Source organism: Lygodium microphyllum, chromosome 15, assembly GCF_053477565.2.
Source record: "Lygodium microphyllum isolate KBCC chromosome 15, Lygodium_microphyllum_v1.1.10, whole genome shotgun sequence".
In the NCBI taxonomy this organism is placed as follows: Eukaryota; Viridiplantae; Streptophyta; class Polypodiopsida; order Schizaeales; family Lygodiaceae; genus Lygodium; species Lygodium microphyllum.
The window spans coordinates 103,670,378-103,689,493 of NC_141149.1; positions in this window are offsets into that span (position 1 = coordinate 103,670,378).

A 19,116-nucleotide genomic window follows, 5' to 3' on the forward strand; every position below is an offset into this window, starting at 1 on the left:
CGGGATGCAATTGACCTATACAAAATATTTATGTACCCCGAAAATCTATGATGCATTTGCAAAAGATCAAACCTAATACTTGACTTAATTTTCACAATAACCTGTAGATGCTTGATCTATTCTCAACAACTCATGGTTATTAAACCCTTCTTAGATACTTTTCAAAATATACAAGCTACCTGATGCGAGGTATGACTTTTTCCTAATGATACCCATGCTTAAATATTCGATTTCAATTTCTAAAAACAGTAGCAGTACCTGGATTTGGAGTGTCGAGTTAGCATTCACACTTGATAAACCATTCATGTTGATGGTGGCGTCTTTGCCTGATCCAGACTCCTTGGTACCGGAGTCCTCTATGCTTTGTCTTGAATTTCGCGATCTTTTGTCCAGTTTAAAGGCAATTGGAGTGGTTATAGGACTCGCAATGGGAAGAGAGGGTACTCGAGCCTTTGTCCACGAGAGTTGTCCTTGGCCTCTTCTCTCTCTCTCTCTCTCTCTCTCTCTCTCTCTCTCTCTCACTCTAGGTTCTCCTTCCCTCTCTTTCCTTCTCTCTTCCTCTCCTCCACTACCTCTCCCTCTCTCTCTCTCTCTCTCACTCTAGGTTCTCCTTCCCTCTCTTTCCCTCTCTTTCCTTCTCTCTTCCTCTCCTCCACTACCTCTCCCTCTCCTTCTCTCCTTCTGAAATTGGCAGCAAGGGGAGAAGAATAACGACTTTGCTTGCTGAAAGGAAAAGGGGGGGGGAAATCAAGGGGGGAAGGGTGACAATAGTAAGGGAGAAAGAAGAGGGTTTCCTCCTTTCCATTTAAGGGGGGGATTTACAAGGGTGAGGTGGGTGAAAATGGGGGGAGGAATGCTATGATAGGGGTCCTTAACTACACAAGACCCCTAGCTTTTTCTGCCACCATGTGGCCAATCAAGAGAAGGAAGGGATATTGGGGGGGGGGTTGGAGGTGGCACATGTGTGCCCCTCCCCCCATTGTAATCGTCGTTTCCTTCACCTATCTCCCTGTCAACCTCACTATAGCTCGGCAATTCCCGTCACCCTCTTCTGTGTTGAGAATCAGCAATCACACTCACTAAACAGCCTCTTTGTATGGAGCTTCAGGGCCAAGGACATGCAGGCTAACCTATCCCATATGCACAGTGGTGCCTACTGTAGTTTCCTACTTTCCTATAAAGCATTGTACTTGCTTCCTTTTCTTAATGCAATGATAGTACTCTTTTCTTTTCAGTAAAGTGTCAGTGTCATTGTCCACATACACAAGATTGTGTTTATGAGTCCAAGTCTCAATCTTGGAACCTAATTCACTTGTGTAACAAACACTGTCTTTGTCTTCTCCATCATGAGTCCACACTTCTCTTTCCATCCACCATAACTCACTGCCATGTCCTAGATCCCGTATCTTTAACATGGTATCAGAGCTCAGTCGGGCATGGCCTAGCTCATTTCACTCCTCTCTCAGCTCCTCTTTACTCAAGTCATCTCAAGTCCAGCTTAGTCCCAGCTAATGAGCTCATTTCTGAACTCTATCTCCACTTGCCCTGTTTGGCAGCCATAGCCAAACCTGCTTCAAGCTCTTATATCCCACTCCACAGGTCAAACCTCCTGGAGCTTCCTTCTGGGAAAGTGTTCCCCTGCTTCCAGAGCTTCTTCTTGACACATCAATCACTGACTTTGGGCAAGCATAGCTCCAGCATTGTGAAAATTCTCAATCTCTGCCCTGTGTCTGCCATAGCCAAAATCTCTCAAGCTTCTTTTTTCCTCATTTTTCTCGCTCCCGACACTAAACCAAGCTAAACCCCACTCTAATCCATTGACCCAACATCAAATCAAGGAGGGGAAGGACTTGAGAAGATTGAAGAACGACCGAACGATCCCGAACAAGAAGAATCAAGCTCAACATCAACACTGACATAGTGTGTTTTCACACTGTCATTACCTGTGTCTCTTGACACATTGTAATCTGCTCTTCTACTGATAAAATCTCAGAATTCTGGAGTTGATTTGCTGCTGATCTTGCAACCTCAACATGGGAAAAGACTCTCCAAATGCTCGATTCAAAGGAGTCGGGTTTCACACTTGGCAAACCTGCATCAAGCTCATCCTGATGAAGAAGGGTCTTTGGGCCATCACAAATGGCAAAGAGAAGAAACCTCGAGATGCGGACCTTGCAGTTACTTGGTAGAAGAATGATGACAAGGCACAAGCCATCATCAAACTGGAATTGGACGATAGCTACATCCATCATGTGGATGCCTGTGACACGTCCCATGACACTTGGGATAAATTGGATACCCTATTTGGTGCACAGTCAAAGTCGTCTAAGTATGGTCTATTAATTGAATTTTTTCGACTTGATATGAAGCCTCATACATCCCTGGCATCCCATCTGAACTACATGGAAAGCCTGCTTACTCAACTTGCAGGGATAAAGCTAAAAATGGATGAAGATGTTTGCATTGGTGTCTTGTTAAAAAGTTTGCCTACTGCTTATGATAATGTATCAACCACTCTAACCAACATGCCTGATCCTCAACTTGTTGATATTAAAGCCTCTCTGCTAGAGGAAGAAAATAAACTTAAAAGCAAAGAAGAGCCTAGCACTTCAAAGGATGAACAAATGTTATATGTAAACAACAGATACAAAGGTAAAAAGGAACCACTCTTCTGTGACTTCTGCAAAAGGACCGGACACACTGAGAAGTTCTGTCATGCTGGAAAGAGGTCCCAAAAGGCCTATCTTGCAGCTGTGAAAGAAGAAGAAGACCATGGACCAAAAGATGAAGATGAAGATGAAGATGAAGACCACCAGGATCGGAAGGACAAGACTCATCAGTCCTTCTACTCTCATTACTCTGATAGACTGTTTTAAAAGCCTTGTATTTCCTTGCCCTAATGCTTCTTGCCATAAGCTTTGTAAACTCCTCATGTAACTTGGCATTACAGTCCCTGTACACTTTGTGAGGCCCCTGTTACAGCCTCTGGATGTCCATTATGTTTTGGTGCCCACACTTAGCCTTTTTTGCGACAGCCTCTGGTGTCTACCATGTCTGTGGTGTGCCCACACTTTGCAGGTGGTTCTCATTACAGCCTCTACACACTTTGTGCCTTTCTAGTTGTGATTGAGGAGGGGTATTGAGAATCAGCAATCACACTCACTAAACAGCCTCTTTGTATGGAGCTTCAGGGCCAAGGACATGCAGGCTAACCTATCCCATATGCACAGTGGTGCCTACTGCAGTTTCCTACTTTCCTATAAAGCATTGTACTTGCTTCCTTTTCTTAATGCAATGATAGTACTCTTTTCTTTTCAGTAAAGTGTCAGTGTCATTGTCCACATACACAAGATTGTGTTTATGAGTCCAAGTCTCAATCTTGGAACCTAATTCACTTGTGTAACAAACAGTGTCTTTGTCTTCTCCATCATGAGTCCACACTTCTCCTTCCATCCACCATAACTCACTGCCATGTCCTAGATATCGTATCTTTAACATTCTGCTGCTCGACTACATGTTTAGCTCCCTCCCCTCCCTTCTTTACCTTTGCTGTCTCCTCCTTACACTCGTCAACTCGGAGTTATACTCCCTCTCCCATCGTCACTCAACGGCGCTCACAAGGGGTGACATTTAGGAAATAATTTTGTTTTTAATATTAATTCGTTAATTTGGATAGTAAAAGGGGGGGAGTCTTCATAACGTTGATGGAGGTGGCCTATTACAGAAAACATGAATCCACTAGGAGATCTTCTGTCTGACATGCTACCATCCCAATTTGCATTTGTATATCCAAATACCTATACATCCTTACCTACCTCATAAAAAATTCCATAATGTAAAGTGGACTTAACCTTACAAACGGTTCCGAGGATGGTTAGGATGAAGTAGCTCTTAGAGCCCAAGGTTAGAAATTGGCCACCCAATTCAATCATTGGTGATGTCTAATGAATCATGAGGGCAAGGTTATTTTCAATAGGAAGAAAAGAAAGAAAATTTAATGATTCAAATTTTTTAAAAGTCAAAAAAAGAAGGTCACCTAAAATTTTATCAAGCATCAGTCTTCAAGTAGCCACTTGTGCAAAGGAGCTTGAATCAAAGAAAACCCATGTCATGCTTGATTCAAAGAGGGTGAGAAATGAGGGGGAGCTAATGCTCAACCTCTCTTCCCATGATTTAAAGTCTCACATCAATCCCTTAAAAAAATACAAGGTTGGGCTCTATAATATTTGCTAAGACAGTCACCATCTAGCTCTTTTCTAAAACCTCCTAAGTCTAATGCTTTTAAAGGAAACTCTCAGCTCATCAAGACTGCTTAACCATAGGAAAATTCATCGTAGATCTATATCATTAATTATTTAATACCTAGTATAATTAATGTAACATACCAAAATAACTTCTTTAATTAATCTCATTAACATGAGGTTCCTTCATGTAATTTATACACAAATGCAAAGACAAGATTAAACATTCTTTAGAAGACAATAACAATCATGTATTTATCCACACATTCTCCAAGGTGTAATGCTAATCTAGTGTTCTGTCCCTTACACTAGGGCACACATCCAAAACCTACATACTCATGTTGAAGACCCATGGGCACAATCCATTATCAAGCCTTTATCTAGAATAGGGTCTTCTAACATCCACATATGTTAGGCCATGGAGGTTTTTCATATCCATCATCCTATGCCCACCATGGTGTGCCCAAAGAGTGTACAAAGCCTCCCTAACTTGTAGGTTTTTGTAGGAGTGAACCATTTTTCCATGGTGGCCTTCTCACCAGTCAAGCTTTGGCCACTATATTGACCAATGTCCATTTAGGTCTCTTCCCTTTACATGCATCCTTTTTCCATGGTGTGATCATGGATGTGATTCACTCATGCATCAAACCCTTGTTTGAGAAACCCTCAAAATGAGTATAACTCTCACCCTTAAGGGATCCTCAAGGTCCAAACATAAACAAGGTAAACATCCTATCCTTAAATTAAGAAAAACAATCTTTTCTCTTGGCAAGTACAACATCTCTTAAAGATAAAATAGAACTCAACAACATCCTTAGGCACCACACAATGCTTAATAAACTTGCTAACATAATTCTTTCAAAAGAGTTCTATTGCTTGATAAGGTGTGTGTGTGTGTGGGGGGGGGGGGGGGAATCCCTATTAACTTAGGTTTCAAGTCAAGTTAGTCCATTTCAAGCCTCTTTGTATCACATAAATCTTTCTCCTTAAAAGGTGCAAATCTTAACCATGCATAATCACTTCTTATGGCATCATAAGACATCTAACTTTACATCTAATTTAACCTAGAGAGTATTAGGTCCCTCATAGACTCATTTTATACTTTAGGACATAATTTTAATGGATCTAGAGAGTAAGTTTTATGTCTAGTCCCTTGCATGGATTTCTAGTAATAATTTCAAATGTGATTTAATAACCCTTTTGTCAAGCAATCCAACATTCTTCTACAAGAGGTATCATGCATAATTTATTCTCAATAATGCAACATTTTCCCTAATATTTAATGCTTAGAGCCTTTAAGGTCTTACCCTTGAGAGCACAGTTACAAGTAGTGATTCCAAAAATATCCCCTTGTGCTTTGAGAAAATTAATATAACTATGATACAAACATATTTTACTCTTATACTATTTTATTTTACTTAATATGAAGGCACCTGGATATTGCTTGGGGATGAAGAGGTTCCCTTTACTTGTGTAAGTTCATGGCCTACTCCTAATGTGCTCCCCTTAGGTCCCATGTTGAGCTTCTAGTTGTGCCTGCTTCACTGCTTAATTATTCCTTAAACTAGGCCTTTGACATACTTGAATAGCTTCCCTAATCCTTTGGGCGTTGGATAATGAAGGAGTCTTCTTGGCTCTAGAAATCCTTTTTGTGATTAGGCATTGCTCTATTTTAGTGTCATCTAGGATTGTTGTTTTCACACACACACACACACACACACACACACACACACACACACACACACACACACACACACACACACACACACACACACACACACACACACACACACACACACACACACACACACACACACACACACACACACACACACACACACACACACACACACACACACACACACACACACACACACACACACACACACACACACACACACACACACACACACACACACACTCTCTCTCTCTCTCTCTCTCTCTCTCTCTCTCTCTCTCTCTCTCTCTCTCTCTCTCTCTCTCTCTCTCTCAAAATCTACAATAAATTTGAATTTTTAACACTTTCTAGTGATTTAAAAAAACCAAAAAACCTTAGCCAAAAGGTCTAAGGCTAGTATATAGACTTATCCTTGGTATCTGTTGATCACCCTTTCTCTTTCCCCTTTTTCTGATTAGTAGATGAAGGTGGTATTGCTCACATCCAGTCCCATGATATGTGTGGATGGCTCAAGGCTACAACATGATGCTTGATAGTAGTAATCTCACAAATGATGATTATTTTATGATGTTAAGGTTGCTTTGGTATGGACACATGCATTTCTCATTGGGATGAAAAATGGCACTAATGAACTAAATTTGTTGCGAATAATTCATCTAATGGCTACTCAATACTAGAGTAAATAATTTGTTTAACAATAGTGAGGATGTTGATTCAATCAAGGCATGTGAGAACAATGAGCAGTTTGATGGTGGTAAGGGTATGTTTAGTTTGACTGATGGCTAACACAATTCATTTTATGGTTAATTTTAAATTTTGAAACCTTTCAAAGTTTATTCCCCCTCAAGCCCCCCATTCATGCAAGGAGAGGCGATAATATTGCAATCTATGTCTTCTCTTAGAGGATCTATTGAGAAGGAGGGGAAGCATATAATTTTTGAAGTAACTAGTCCACCTGAGTTGAGCTTGAAGCACCTTCTTGGCTGTGGCAGTTGCAATGAAGTGTCCTCTAGCAATCCGATCAGATGGAGAGGGAGAGCACCTCTCTAATGAGTTTATTGGCTTCTTGAGGTCTCATGGGCTAAATAGACAATTTACTTGTAGGTATACCCCATAGCAAAATGGGATTACAAAAAGAAAAAATAGGTATATTGTAGAAGTTACATGGGTATTGATAGCTGAAAAGAATATGCCAAAACATTTTTTGTTTGAACTTATGCATACTATTGTCTATATTATGAATAGAACTCCCATTGTTGTAGTTCATGGGATGATCCCTAAAGAATGCTTCATAGGAAAGAAGCCCAATGTGTCACAAATAAAGTGTTTGGCTGTATTGCATATGTTCATGTACCAGATGAGCTACAAAAGAAGCTTGATCCAAAGACTAAAATGTGTATTTTTATTGGATATTCTTTAGAGTAGAAATGGTATCATTGTTATAACCCTATCATAGGTGAGTTTAGAGTGAGAAGGGATGTTATTTTTTATAAGTATGCATCTACTAATGATGTACTAGATGATGATAATGATCATGATAGCTATGTGCAAAAAGAAAAGCAAGAATCACAGAGCATTAGTGGACCAAAAACATCATCTAGTACTACACCTATAGTTAGCCCTTGGTCTAGGAGACTAAGGAGTAGCCCCACATCTTCAAATGGATCTACAAGTGTTATAAGTAAAGACAAAGGAAAGAAGAAAGTGTTGGATACTAATGATGCATCTACTAGTCATTTGGGATTTGATGGAGATTCTAGTGGTTCAGAGGGTTTGGATGATGAGCTTGGTATTCTTTTAGTTAGGACATCATGTGTACAGAGAGGACATAGTAATGTTAAGGCTCCACTAAGTGATCTAGTGGTGGTACGTAGGTCTAGGAGGGTCAAATACCCTATCAAGAAATTTGGTTTTGAAGGCTATGCAACTCACCATTATGCTTATATAGTGAAGTTAGTTGGGGATGTTGAGCCTACTTATTTTGAGGATGTTGTTGGTCATGCTCATTGGGTTGTAGCAATGGATGAGGAGATGGTTGCATTAGAGGCCAATAAGACTTGTGATTTGATACCCTTTCCTAAGGACAAGAAAGCTATTGGCTGCAAGTGGGTTTACAAAATCAAGCATAATGTAGATGGTTTGGTTAGCTGGTATAAGACCAGGCTAGTTGCAAAAGGCTATGCTCAAACATATGGCATAGATTATGAAGAGACATTCAGTCCAATTGCTAGGATAGCAACTCTTAGATGCATGATTGGTTTGTTAGTACCAAAGGTTGGAATTTGTAGAAAATGGATGTTAAGAATGCCTTTTTGCATGGTGAATTGCAAGAAGAGGTGTATATGGATCAACCAACATGTTATGAGGATTTAGAGCATCCCATATATGTGTAAAAGTTAAAGAAGGCATTGTATGGGTTGAAGCAAGCACCTAGAGCATGGTATAATAAGATCGGAGAGTATCTTGTCAATATTGGCTTTTATTTTTTTGATGTTGATCACTCACTTTATATGAGAAAAGGAGATGTAGGTTTGGTCATCATAGTCATCTATGTGGATGATTTGATTATTACAGGTGATAGTGATAATGGAATTGCTAAAATTAAGGACTTTTTGAAGAAGAAGTTTGAGATGAAGGGGTGATCTGAGATACTTTATTGGTATTGAGGTGATCAGATGTGATGATGGTATATGTTATTCAAGTATGGTATGACAACATTTAGGCCTCTTTCAGTACCATTGGAGCAAAATCTCAAGTTGAGTGCTAACTTTGGGGATGAGATAGAAGACCCTACTATGTTCAGGAGGATAGTAGGGAATCTAATTTACATGACTATCACATTGCCACACTTAATTATGATGTTGGTCTTGTCAGTCACTATATGCAGATGCCTAGAAAGCCTGATTTGGATGTAGTTAGCTGCATATTGATGACGTCTATCCCACATTGTAAACACTCGCTGCCAACAACTCTTTGATCTGTCATCTTGAATACTTTTCTACTTTGCATCTAGTTTGTGTCTTGCTCTCTTTTTTCTCCACACACATTCTCTCTCAAACACAATCATGAGTACTCTACAATATCATCCTCTATAGCCATGTATTTGAGCTCGTGATCATGTGGAAACATCGAAATTCCAATATCTCTATGTCTTTCATTTCCTATGAATATGTCTATTTCTCTCCCTCTTTCTTTGTCTCTGAATATGATGTGTGTGTGTGTGTGTGTCCCCATGTTTCTCTCCTCCTTTCACACATATATTTCTTCTCTATCTGCCTATCACTCTCTTTGTTACCACCACACATAGTCTCTCTCCCTTTGTCTTTCTTGCTCTCTCTCTCTCTCTCTCTCATGGAGGCACAAAAAAGTACAAACACTCTCTCACTTTCCCTCTCATATCATTAACAATTAATAGTATCAATTAATACTAACTATCACTTTGTGTGGTTTTATATAGGTTTACAAGCAACCAAACAACTGATCCTTCAAAGTTCAAGCTACACAACTACATTGTCTTTCATTTAAAATAGAAAATTCCATGATAGATATTAAAAGGTTCAATGTATAGTATGCACCTAGTTTAGTTTGCATGATTTCATAGCCTTTGTGTTGAAATTGGTCTGGAGTACATTGAACTAGAAAGTGTGAGATCTTTTCAACAACTCACATCTTTTGAATTTGTATTCTTATACAAGAGATCTTGAATCCTAAATGAAGACTTAGTCCTAAGCAAGTTGATTAATGAGTAATCTTTATAAATCATGTACAATAAATGACCAAGAACAACTTGAGATGAGCTTGTAGTAACACTTTGAGATAGATTGGAAACTATCTTGCCTGCAATGTGAGGCTTGAGCACATGGACAAACTCTTGACCCAAAGAGGTCTCCAAGATAGACTAGGAACTATGTCTCCCTTTATGCCTTGATGAGAGAGTGGAGCTATATTAGTGTTCTTAGTGCCAAGCTTGCACTTAAGAACATGATAAGAGAGTAGAACTATATTGGTTTTCTTAGTACTAGGTTTGCCCTCAAGGACCTGATGAGAGAGTAGAACTATATTAGTATTCTCTAAACTATCTTACCCTTATTGCAAGCTTGAGTACATGGCCAAGCTGTGCATCAAAAGACATCTCCAAGATGGAGTTGCACTATGATATCCCGACTTTAATTTCAATCTTCCCGATTTCTTACAAAATGGACTTGAAAAACTCTAAACCATTAAATAGAGAAGGTCTCGAGAAAAGTGGTGCGAGGTTCATAACTCGACATTTTCCCGGATTGATAAGGACTATAGCCATCTATCAATGGAAGTTACCATGTGAATGTAAGTCATGGGCCACAAGTCGAATTTGACCAAACCCATTTAAAACTTAGTAAAGAAAGACGAATCACAAAGCTTTAAGCTTTAAATCTTAAAAGCTTATGAAAATAAAGAAGAAGGAGAAGACATCGACGAGCAGGCTGCTGTCCCCCCTTTTTTTGATTAAAAAACACCTTCAACCCCCCAAATTTAAGGTTCCTGTCTATTGATGAAAAGACCTAAATTCTCCTTCTGTAATTCATCTTAACTCTAGCAATCCCCCTCTCTTCTCAGTTTGATGATAGGCTTGGATTGAAGCAAGATCATCTGAGAGCCATGTGAATTAGTTCTAGCATCTCCGACAGCCTCTCTGGACCTCAAAGATCAAATCACCAGCATCAGATTGCATCTTGAAAGCTTCCAGATTGTTGATTTGCCAAGATACCCTCCATAAAGAGTTATTGTTCTCAGCCACAATCTTTCTTCTTCAATTCAGCTATACGAGGCATGAGGAGCCGTTGGGGGTAGTCTAAGAAAGAGAGGAGAGGACCTTCTCAGGAGTGTAGAGCAAGAGGAAGTGGGGCAAGAGAAGCGCAAGGATGGGAGCCCTCGTCACAAGGAGGATATTTTGCAAACTCTTGGAATCAAATTATCCATCCCTTTTATCCTATTTCTTTGTGGAATAAAGACTCTTCTCAAAATTTCTAAATTCTTAGTGACACTCTCCCCCCTCAATCAAAATTCCATCAATCTAATTACCCCAAGCTCCTTCGCCAGAAATCCCCTTTTCAATCTTGCGATTAAAGACCATGATCCCAAAGAAGAAAGTTATGAAGGTTGTGGAGGCAGAAGTTGCCAATAACATTGCAAACACAACTACTACAAATGGAATGACGAGTATTGGGGTTACAAACGAAGCTGTGAATACCATCAACTAAGTACCCGTCTTTAATTCCCAGGTACTATATTTTCATAATAAAGGCAGCTAGTAGGCTCCATCCCATGAATGAGCAACAAAAGTTGTATTCATAAAATAAGATTTTATTCAAATCTTGCATATAATATTTTAAAGGAAATTTTAATCGCAAATTATAAGGGGTAACTTGGTTTTGTACAAGATGAACCTGAGCGAGTACAAGGAAGGTACTATGTCTCTAAGATACTTAATATTTCTAATTGAAATCTCAAATGGATAATCACGAACGCTAATCCTCAGTATATAAGAGACCTTGAGATGGAATTGCCAAAGAATACTGTTTGTAATTAAACTAACCAACATTTTCTTTTATCGTGGGTAAGGACCCACGAAACTCCAAAGGGGTTATTCTCAAGAATAAAATTCTTATTTAGATTCAGTGTCCAAACTAGACCTCAAGGAAGGGGGAATTGAGGAAGACTATTGGAAGGTATTGCCACTTACACCGAGTTTTGCCTTGATGTTATTATTTTTGAAAGAAAGATTTGTCTTGAAAATACACTTTTTATGTATAACGCATTCAAATTAAGATGTTTGTGATTGCAAGCTAGGTACTAATCTTTCCTAAAATCATCAAGCTAAGAGACAGATGACCAAGTACATATCGTCGACACTGAGATAGTATTTTGGTGAGCACAGAATGCCGACTAAGGAAGTGTTCTTGATGGCGCTAGATCTCCCCAAGGCCAGCGTGAATAAAACCTACTCCAAGGGGTTTTCTTTTTTTGTTTAACATTAGTGAGTTTAGACCAATCATGACGCGAAAGGTCTTATCGTAAGGAACTCTAGTCGATACGAGGAGGTGAGGATAGCATGGGGCTCTGGTCATAAACTCCTTAGACTCTTACGAACTTCCAACTACCCCTCAATTTCCAGATTGTTCCTAGAAGTTCCAATACTAGTTGGGGAATGGAACTTGGAGAGAATAATACCTTCAAATAGGAAAACATTGTAAAATGTCACTTTTTTGAAAGGAACGATTGAGAAGAAATTGCTTTACTATGTTTTTGTGTAGTAAATTAAAGGCATGTAACGAATTTTTATCAGGAGATAATTCAAAGAAGTTATTTTTATATCTTGAACATAAAGTGGTAGGTAATTCGGTAATTAAAAATACTCTCTCTCGAGGGAAGCGGGAGGATGGACCCTGATGAATTCAAGCTTATGGTTGGGTTGTCTCGGTAAGCTGAGAGCTTTCCTAAGAAGGAATAAAAATCACATCTTTGATGGACCATTAGAGATTAAAAAAAGCTTTCTTCACATCATGACATATGATTTTTGATGCCGAGAAGTGCTTAAAAATAGCCAAAAAATCTGAATTTCAGGGGAAAAATAGACTTTGTTGAAGGCGACAGCTGCAATCAGTACGATTTTAAGCGGCAAATGCCCCAAAAGTTCTTTAAAGACCCATCGAGCGATGGTTGGGGAATTTTCATTATTTCTTGACATGTCAAATGAGACTCTGGGAGATACCCGAGAATGGGGGACTTCGAGACGGATGCCCAAGAATTTTCAGATCACAAAACGGAGGCCGGACAATTGAATGGGGATGCCCGGGAGGCCAAGGACCACAAAGGCCAATTATAAATGGACTTAGGAAACCCCAAAGGGTGTGACCCTTAGGGGCTCCCTTTGAGGGGGCCCAAAATCGATTTTGTGGGGGAGGGGGGGGTCTGATTTTTCCTAGTGGAAATAAAACCACCATCCTACATGGCGACGATTTGAAGGATGAGGGGAAGGGGAGGTATGAAGTTCCCAATTGCATTTGTTTTGGCCCTCTTTCCTTGACCAAGTAGACATTGACCTTGGGCTCGCTTAACATAGCCCCGTGAAGTCCCTTTGTTTTGATTCTAGAGCTTATTATTCCTTGGCTTTGATTGAATCTCCTGAATAAGAGGTGTTGCATGAATCAAAGCATCTTGCAGATCAGTTGGGCGCATAGATTCAAGGCGTGTGTTTAGAGGAGCATTCAATCCATGACAAAACTTAGACACCTGCTGAGCAATAGTCATGGAAGGTGCATATTTAAGCAGTGAGATGAACTTTGAGTAATATGCCTCCAAGGAGTACCTAGGCATTTCCAATGTAATGAGCTAGGTCACTTTAAAAGACAGTGCCCAAAGCTTGGCCAAATTCCTCGCCAAGGACAGTACAGAGGTCAGAACCAAGCTTTAATTGCAAAAGGAAAAGCATCTAATATAATTCATAAAGATCTTGAAGAAGAGGGAAACCCAACTATAGAAGCCGATATGGAGAGGGTATCAGTTCATGCCACCCTCCATAAGAAAGGCCCAAATCGCCAATTTTCAGTTATTTAAACACCAGCAGAATATGAGGGTAAGTCCTTTAAAATCATGATTGACTGTGGAAGCACACACTCTTTCATGTCACCAAAGTGTGCCAAGAAATTAGGTATAGACACAACACCTACATCTAGGTTACTTGTGGAACTTGCTAATGGAAAAGAAATCATGTCTACTCAGCAAACTTGCAAAGTGACATTTAGCTTGGGAAGCAATCTCTGTGAAATGGAATTTAGGATCATGAATTTAGGCACCTACGAATGTCTATTGGGTATGGACTGGTTAATCCCCAATGACGCACATATTCAGTGCAAAAAGGCTGGGTGACTTTTCAAAACCTAAAGGGGGAAACTGTGATGACCCAAGGTGAGGCAGGAAAACCCAAGTTTCAACTAGCCAAATCATCTCGCATAATAAAAGGGTTAAGAAAAGGACTACCAGTGTATCTAATAAAATTAAATAAGGTTGAGCAGAATAAAAAAGAGGAGGGAGAGCCATATTGGCTGAAGGAACATGATGACATCTTCCCAGAAGAGCTGATTGAATTACCACCTCAAAGAGAAGTCGATCACGAGATCAGACTTGAACCAGGAGCCGCTCCAATTGCTAAGAGTCCATATAAAATGTCTATCCCTGAAGCAATTGAGCTGAAAGAGCAACTCAAGCAGTTACTGGATCAAGGATACATAAGGCCCAGTAATTTGCCATGGGGAGCCCTAGTACTATTTCAAAAAAAAAGGGACGGAACTCTCCGCCTTTGCTGAGGTCTAAACCAGGTAACAATCAAGAATAAATATCCAATCCCAAGAATAGACGAGCTACTTGATAGGCTACAAGGAGCGAGAATCTTTTCCAAGTTTGATCTCCCATATGGTTACTACCAAATAAGGATCAAGGAAGAAGATATCCCCAAAACTGCCTTCAATACCAGATATGGTCATTTTGAATTTCTTGTAATGTCTTTTGGTCTAACTAATGCCCCTGCTACATTTAATAGATTAATGTAGGACATTTTTTGACCTTATCTTGATGAGTTTGTCCTAGTATTCTTTGATGACATCCTAACATACTCTAAGAGAGATGAAGACCATGAGCTGCAATTGCGCATTGTGCTGGACACCATGAGGATGCACAAGCTCTATGCAAATAAAAAGAAGTGTGTCTTTTTCAAAAGACAGATGGAATATCTCGGATTCATAGTATCTGCTGAAGGAATCTCTGTAGATCTAGCCAAAGTTAGAGATGTTCAAGAGTGGCAACCTCCAATGACAGTTAAGGAAGTGAGAAGCTTCTTAGGACTGACTGGATGTTATAGAATTTTCATAAAAAATTACGCCCTAATAGCTGCACCTCTCATTGATTTGCTGAAAAAGCAAACTGATATTGTGTGGACGCCCATTGAGTAAACTAGTTTTGAGCAGCTCAAGAAAAATTTGGTAATAGCACCCATCTTAAAGCTACTTGACCTAAGTCAAGAGTTTGTAGTCGTAACAGACACAAGTTCTCTTGCAGTAGGTTATGTGCTTATGCAGCAAGGTCATCCAATAGCCTATTCCTCAAAGAAATTGAAAATCCATGAGAGGAATTACGCCTCCCATCATCTCGAGCTATTAGCTGTGATCCATGCTCTCAAATTGTGGCGACACTATCTGCTTGGAAGCAAGTTTACTTTGGTCACTGACCGCAAAAGTCTCAAATGGATCTTTACTCAACCAGACCTCAACATGAGGCAGCGTTGGTGGATTGAAGTCTTGCAAGAATTTGATTTTGAAATCAAGTTCAAACCTGGGAAAGAGAATGTGATTGCTGATGCATTAATTCGTAAAGCTTTTTTGAATGCACTTATCATGGAAGATCCATCTAAAGGAGAGACTTTAGCTATGATTCCTAGCAATCCAGTCATTGAGCTACCCAAAGAAGAAGTAGACAAGGATCCTAAGTATCAGTTAATGCTTAGAGAAATCCTAGTTAAGGACACTAATCCTAAGATTAGAGTCAAATATCAAAATTTCACTGTGGATGATGGACTTGTCTATTCCATGACAAGGCTCTGCATTCCCCTCAGTCAACTGGTGAAAAAGAAGATATTATGGGAAGCCCATGACTCCCCGTTCTCAGGACACCCTGGCTATGCAAAAACTCTTAATGTAGTTAGGAAAAGTTACTACTGGGAAAGACTGAAGCATGATGTACTCAGATATGTTACTGAATGCCTAAGTTGCCAGCGGGTGAAAGCTGAGCGTGTCAAAATGCCAGGTAATCTCCAGCCACTTGAATTCCACAGATCAAATGGGAGTTCATCAGTATGGATTTCGTAGTTGGCTTACCTTCTGTTCAAGGAGGGTATAATTCAATCATGGTGATTGTGGATATGTTGGCAAAGGTCACTTATCTTATCCCAATCAAGACCAACTACAAAGCTTTAGATATTGCACGATTGTTTTTGAAAGAAATCTTTAGGCTCGATGGATTGCCTAAATGGATCGTTAGTGACTACGACTCTCAATTTACGTCACATTTCTAGAAAAGCCTATTTGAAGCAATTGGAATCCAACTTTGCTTTAGCACAGCTTGCCATACCCAAACTGATGGTCAAACAGAGCGAGTTAATCAAGTCATTGAAGATATACTAAGAGCTTACTGTTCCAAAGAACCGACAAAGTGGATACAATATTTTCCCTTAATAGAATTTTCCTACAATGCATCATATCACAAGAGTATTCAAATGACTCCATTTCAAGCATTGTATGGACAAGATTTTTTGACGCCATTGAATTTCTTTGATCCAACACTAAAGGTTGAGGCTTCTAAGAAAATGCTAGAAGACATGGATGATCAAGTCAAAACTATCAGACAAGACATCCAAGCTGCCAAAGATCGCTAGAAAGCTTATGCTGATCTAGGATGGCAAGAGCGTATCTTCCAAGAGAGAGACATGGTTTTAATCCATGTACGCCCAAAGAAGACACCTATGTCATTGAGAAAGTTCAAAAAGTTGAGTCCAAGGTATTGTGGAACATACAAGGTTCTCATAAGCCTAGGAACTAATGCCTACAAACTGCAACTTCTTGATCATGTGAAAGTACACAATGTATTTCACGTTAGTCTTCTGAAAGCTTATGTGGCAAATCAAGATCATATTCTTGATGACCAGCAAATTGTAATGCCTATTCAAGGAGCCCTTGAACTCCAACCTGATAAGATCCTAAATGTAAAAGAGAAACCTCTTAGAAACAGAACCATTAGAGAGTATATTATCCAGTGGAAAGACTATCATGAGGAGGATGCTACTTGCATAGAAGAGACAGCTCTAGAAAAATAGTTTTCCCAGTTCCTTTCGAGATAAGGACATCTCGATTCCTCTAAGGAGGAGAGAATGTAATATTCCATCCATAACACTTCATAAAATAAATTTGGGCTTGAAATATTTTAGAAATTACTCGTTGAGATATCACATAAGTGACCGCATGTAATATCAAATCTTGTATTAAATCAATTCTGCAATCCGATACGAGAAGACGCCTCAATGAACCCAACCAACAAAAAAGCAAATACGCCTCGTAAATAATATTACGACGGCTTGATCATAATATTACCCGCATTATATTTGATTTAGCATTCCTGATTCCATTTAATGCATCAAAGATCGCATTGATTTTGCAACGGCAAGACAAATCGCAAAAGCCTTAATCGGTAGATAGAGAACGTGCAAGAACAAGCATGATATTGAGTAAGTTAAGTATCAAAGAGTATGACATGACTTTATAAACTAGATAAGTCATAAGGTAACTTGGCCAAAAACTACTAGATGAAGTTGTTTTGATGAAAAAAAAGACGTTTTTGAAAAAATAGGTAAAAAATCATGACGTTTTAAACGTATGGAGGGAGAGAAAGCATTTTAAAATCATCCCCATGCCACCATCCAATAGGTAGGCAATCAAAAAGCATTTTTTATCAAGCTTACTTAGCTCTTGACAAGTAGCCAAAAGAATGAGTGACTGCATGCTTCCCTCTCATGGCTATAAATACAACCCCTCTCCTTCACAAAGAAAGCAAGAAGGAAGACCTTCTGAGGATGGAAAATTTTCTTTACATCTCTTTTCCGTTCTAGCTTGAGACTTGAAGAAGGAAAATACCCCTAGTCTACCTCATTTCCATTTTCTCTACTCCTTGTTACACCTTTCTTCCATATAGCCATATCACTAAGCAAAACGATGGCAAATTTTTTCTAGACGACCACCAACTCTCCTTGAGCTACTACCTTAATTTCACCTGACATCCATGCCTCCACGAGGTCACAAAAATTCAAGAAGCCTATTTGAAGCAAAAGAAGCAAAAAACGCGGTGGATTGAGAAAATGACACAGTAGGAATTGGCAAAACCCTCGTTACTACAAACCTGATAGAGGTAACATCTCATCGGTTTGTAAAAAAATAATGTTTTATAATTTTATCACTATATTTAGCTTTAAATGATTATAAACGCATTTAAAAAAAGATGCATATGAAATGTCGCTTAGGAAAATGGCCTAAGTAATATAATAATAAACTACTTAGTGAAAAAACTCTTTCACTTGAAAAAGGATTATATGCCTATCATAAAGAAAATATCATAATTATGGTTTATTTCGTGATATTTATTGTTATTTCGTTAATGATGCGTGTGATTGTAATAACTAAAAAAAGGTAGATAGTATTAGGGAAGGGAATATTTTATAATTTTTCCTTGAAAGTGACTATCTCTATTTCATTTTACTAATGATAAATAGACGCATATGAGTCTTATAATACTGTATAAAAAATCATTTAGATAATATCATAAAATAATCAATGCATTAAATCAACAGAAAATTATATAAGAAAATATATACTAGACGCACATAAATTAGGTGCGCAGTAATATAATTCGATGTCTGAAAGATGAAAGAAAAATTACACTTATGATTTTTGCATTGCTTAGAATAAAGTTTTCAGAAAAACAATTAGCATTTCATTTATGACATAGCTAAATGAAAATTGATCTTCCTAGATAATGTTGAAAGTTCGACAAATGGTCGGACATCGTTGATTAAACCATAGAATATGAGCAAAATAAAATAAAAATTATTTTCTTACTGAAGCACACACAATGTTAATATTAATGGTTATATTAGCGAGAGCGTCAATAGCATGCATCGACCCACATATGAATCAATGAGAAAACCTTACCTAAAATATCGAGGATGTTGAAGCAAAAACAACTATGAAATACTCGACAACCTTGAAACTATTAGTATTAGGAAATTAAATAAAGATCGAAAGTCTGTAAGACTTATTGGACATTGATAAGAATTTGTCGATATAAGTTCTAAAGTCTAAACAGACTTGGAAAAGCATTTGAAATCTTGCTAAGTGTGGGTTAGGGCAGGGCAGCGTATGAATTACCTGCCATAGGTATAAATGCCCATATTATCTCTTAGGGCGAAAATACCAAGTTTTCATAAGGATAACATAGACTTTAGATTTGCGAAATAACTTGCGGATCCGAAAAAAAGAGTTGCAAGTAGGAAATGAAACCCTAAGAATAAGGTGGGACCTTAAAAGAGAAACCTTAGAATCAGGTGGGGCTACTTCCTAT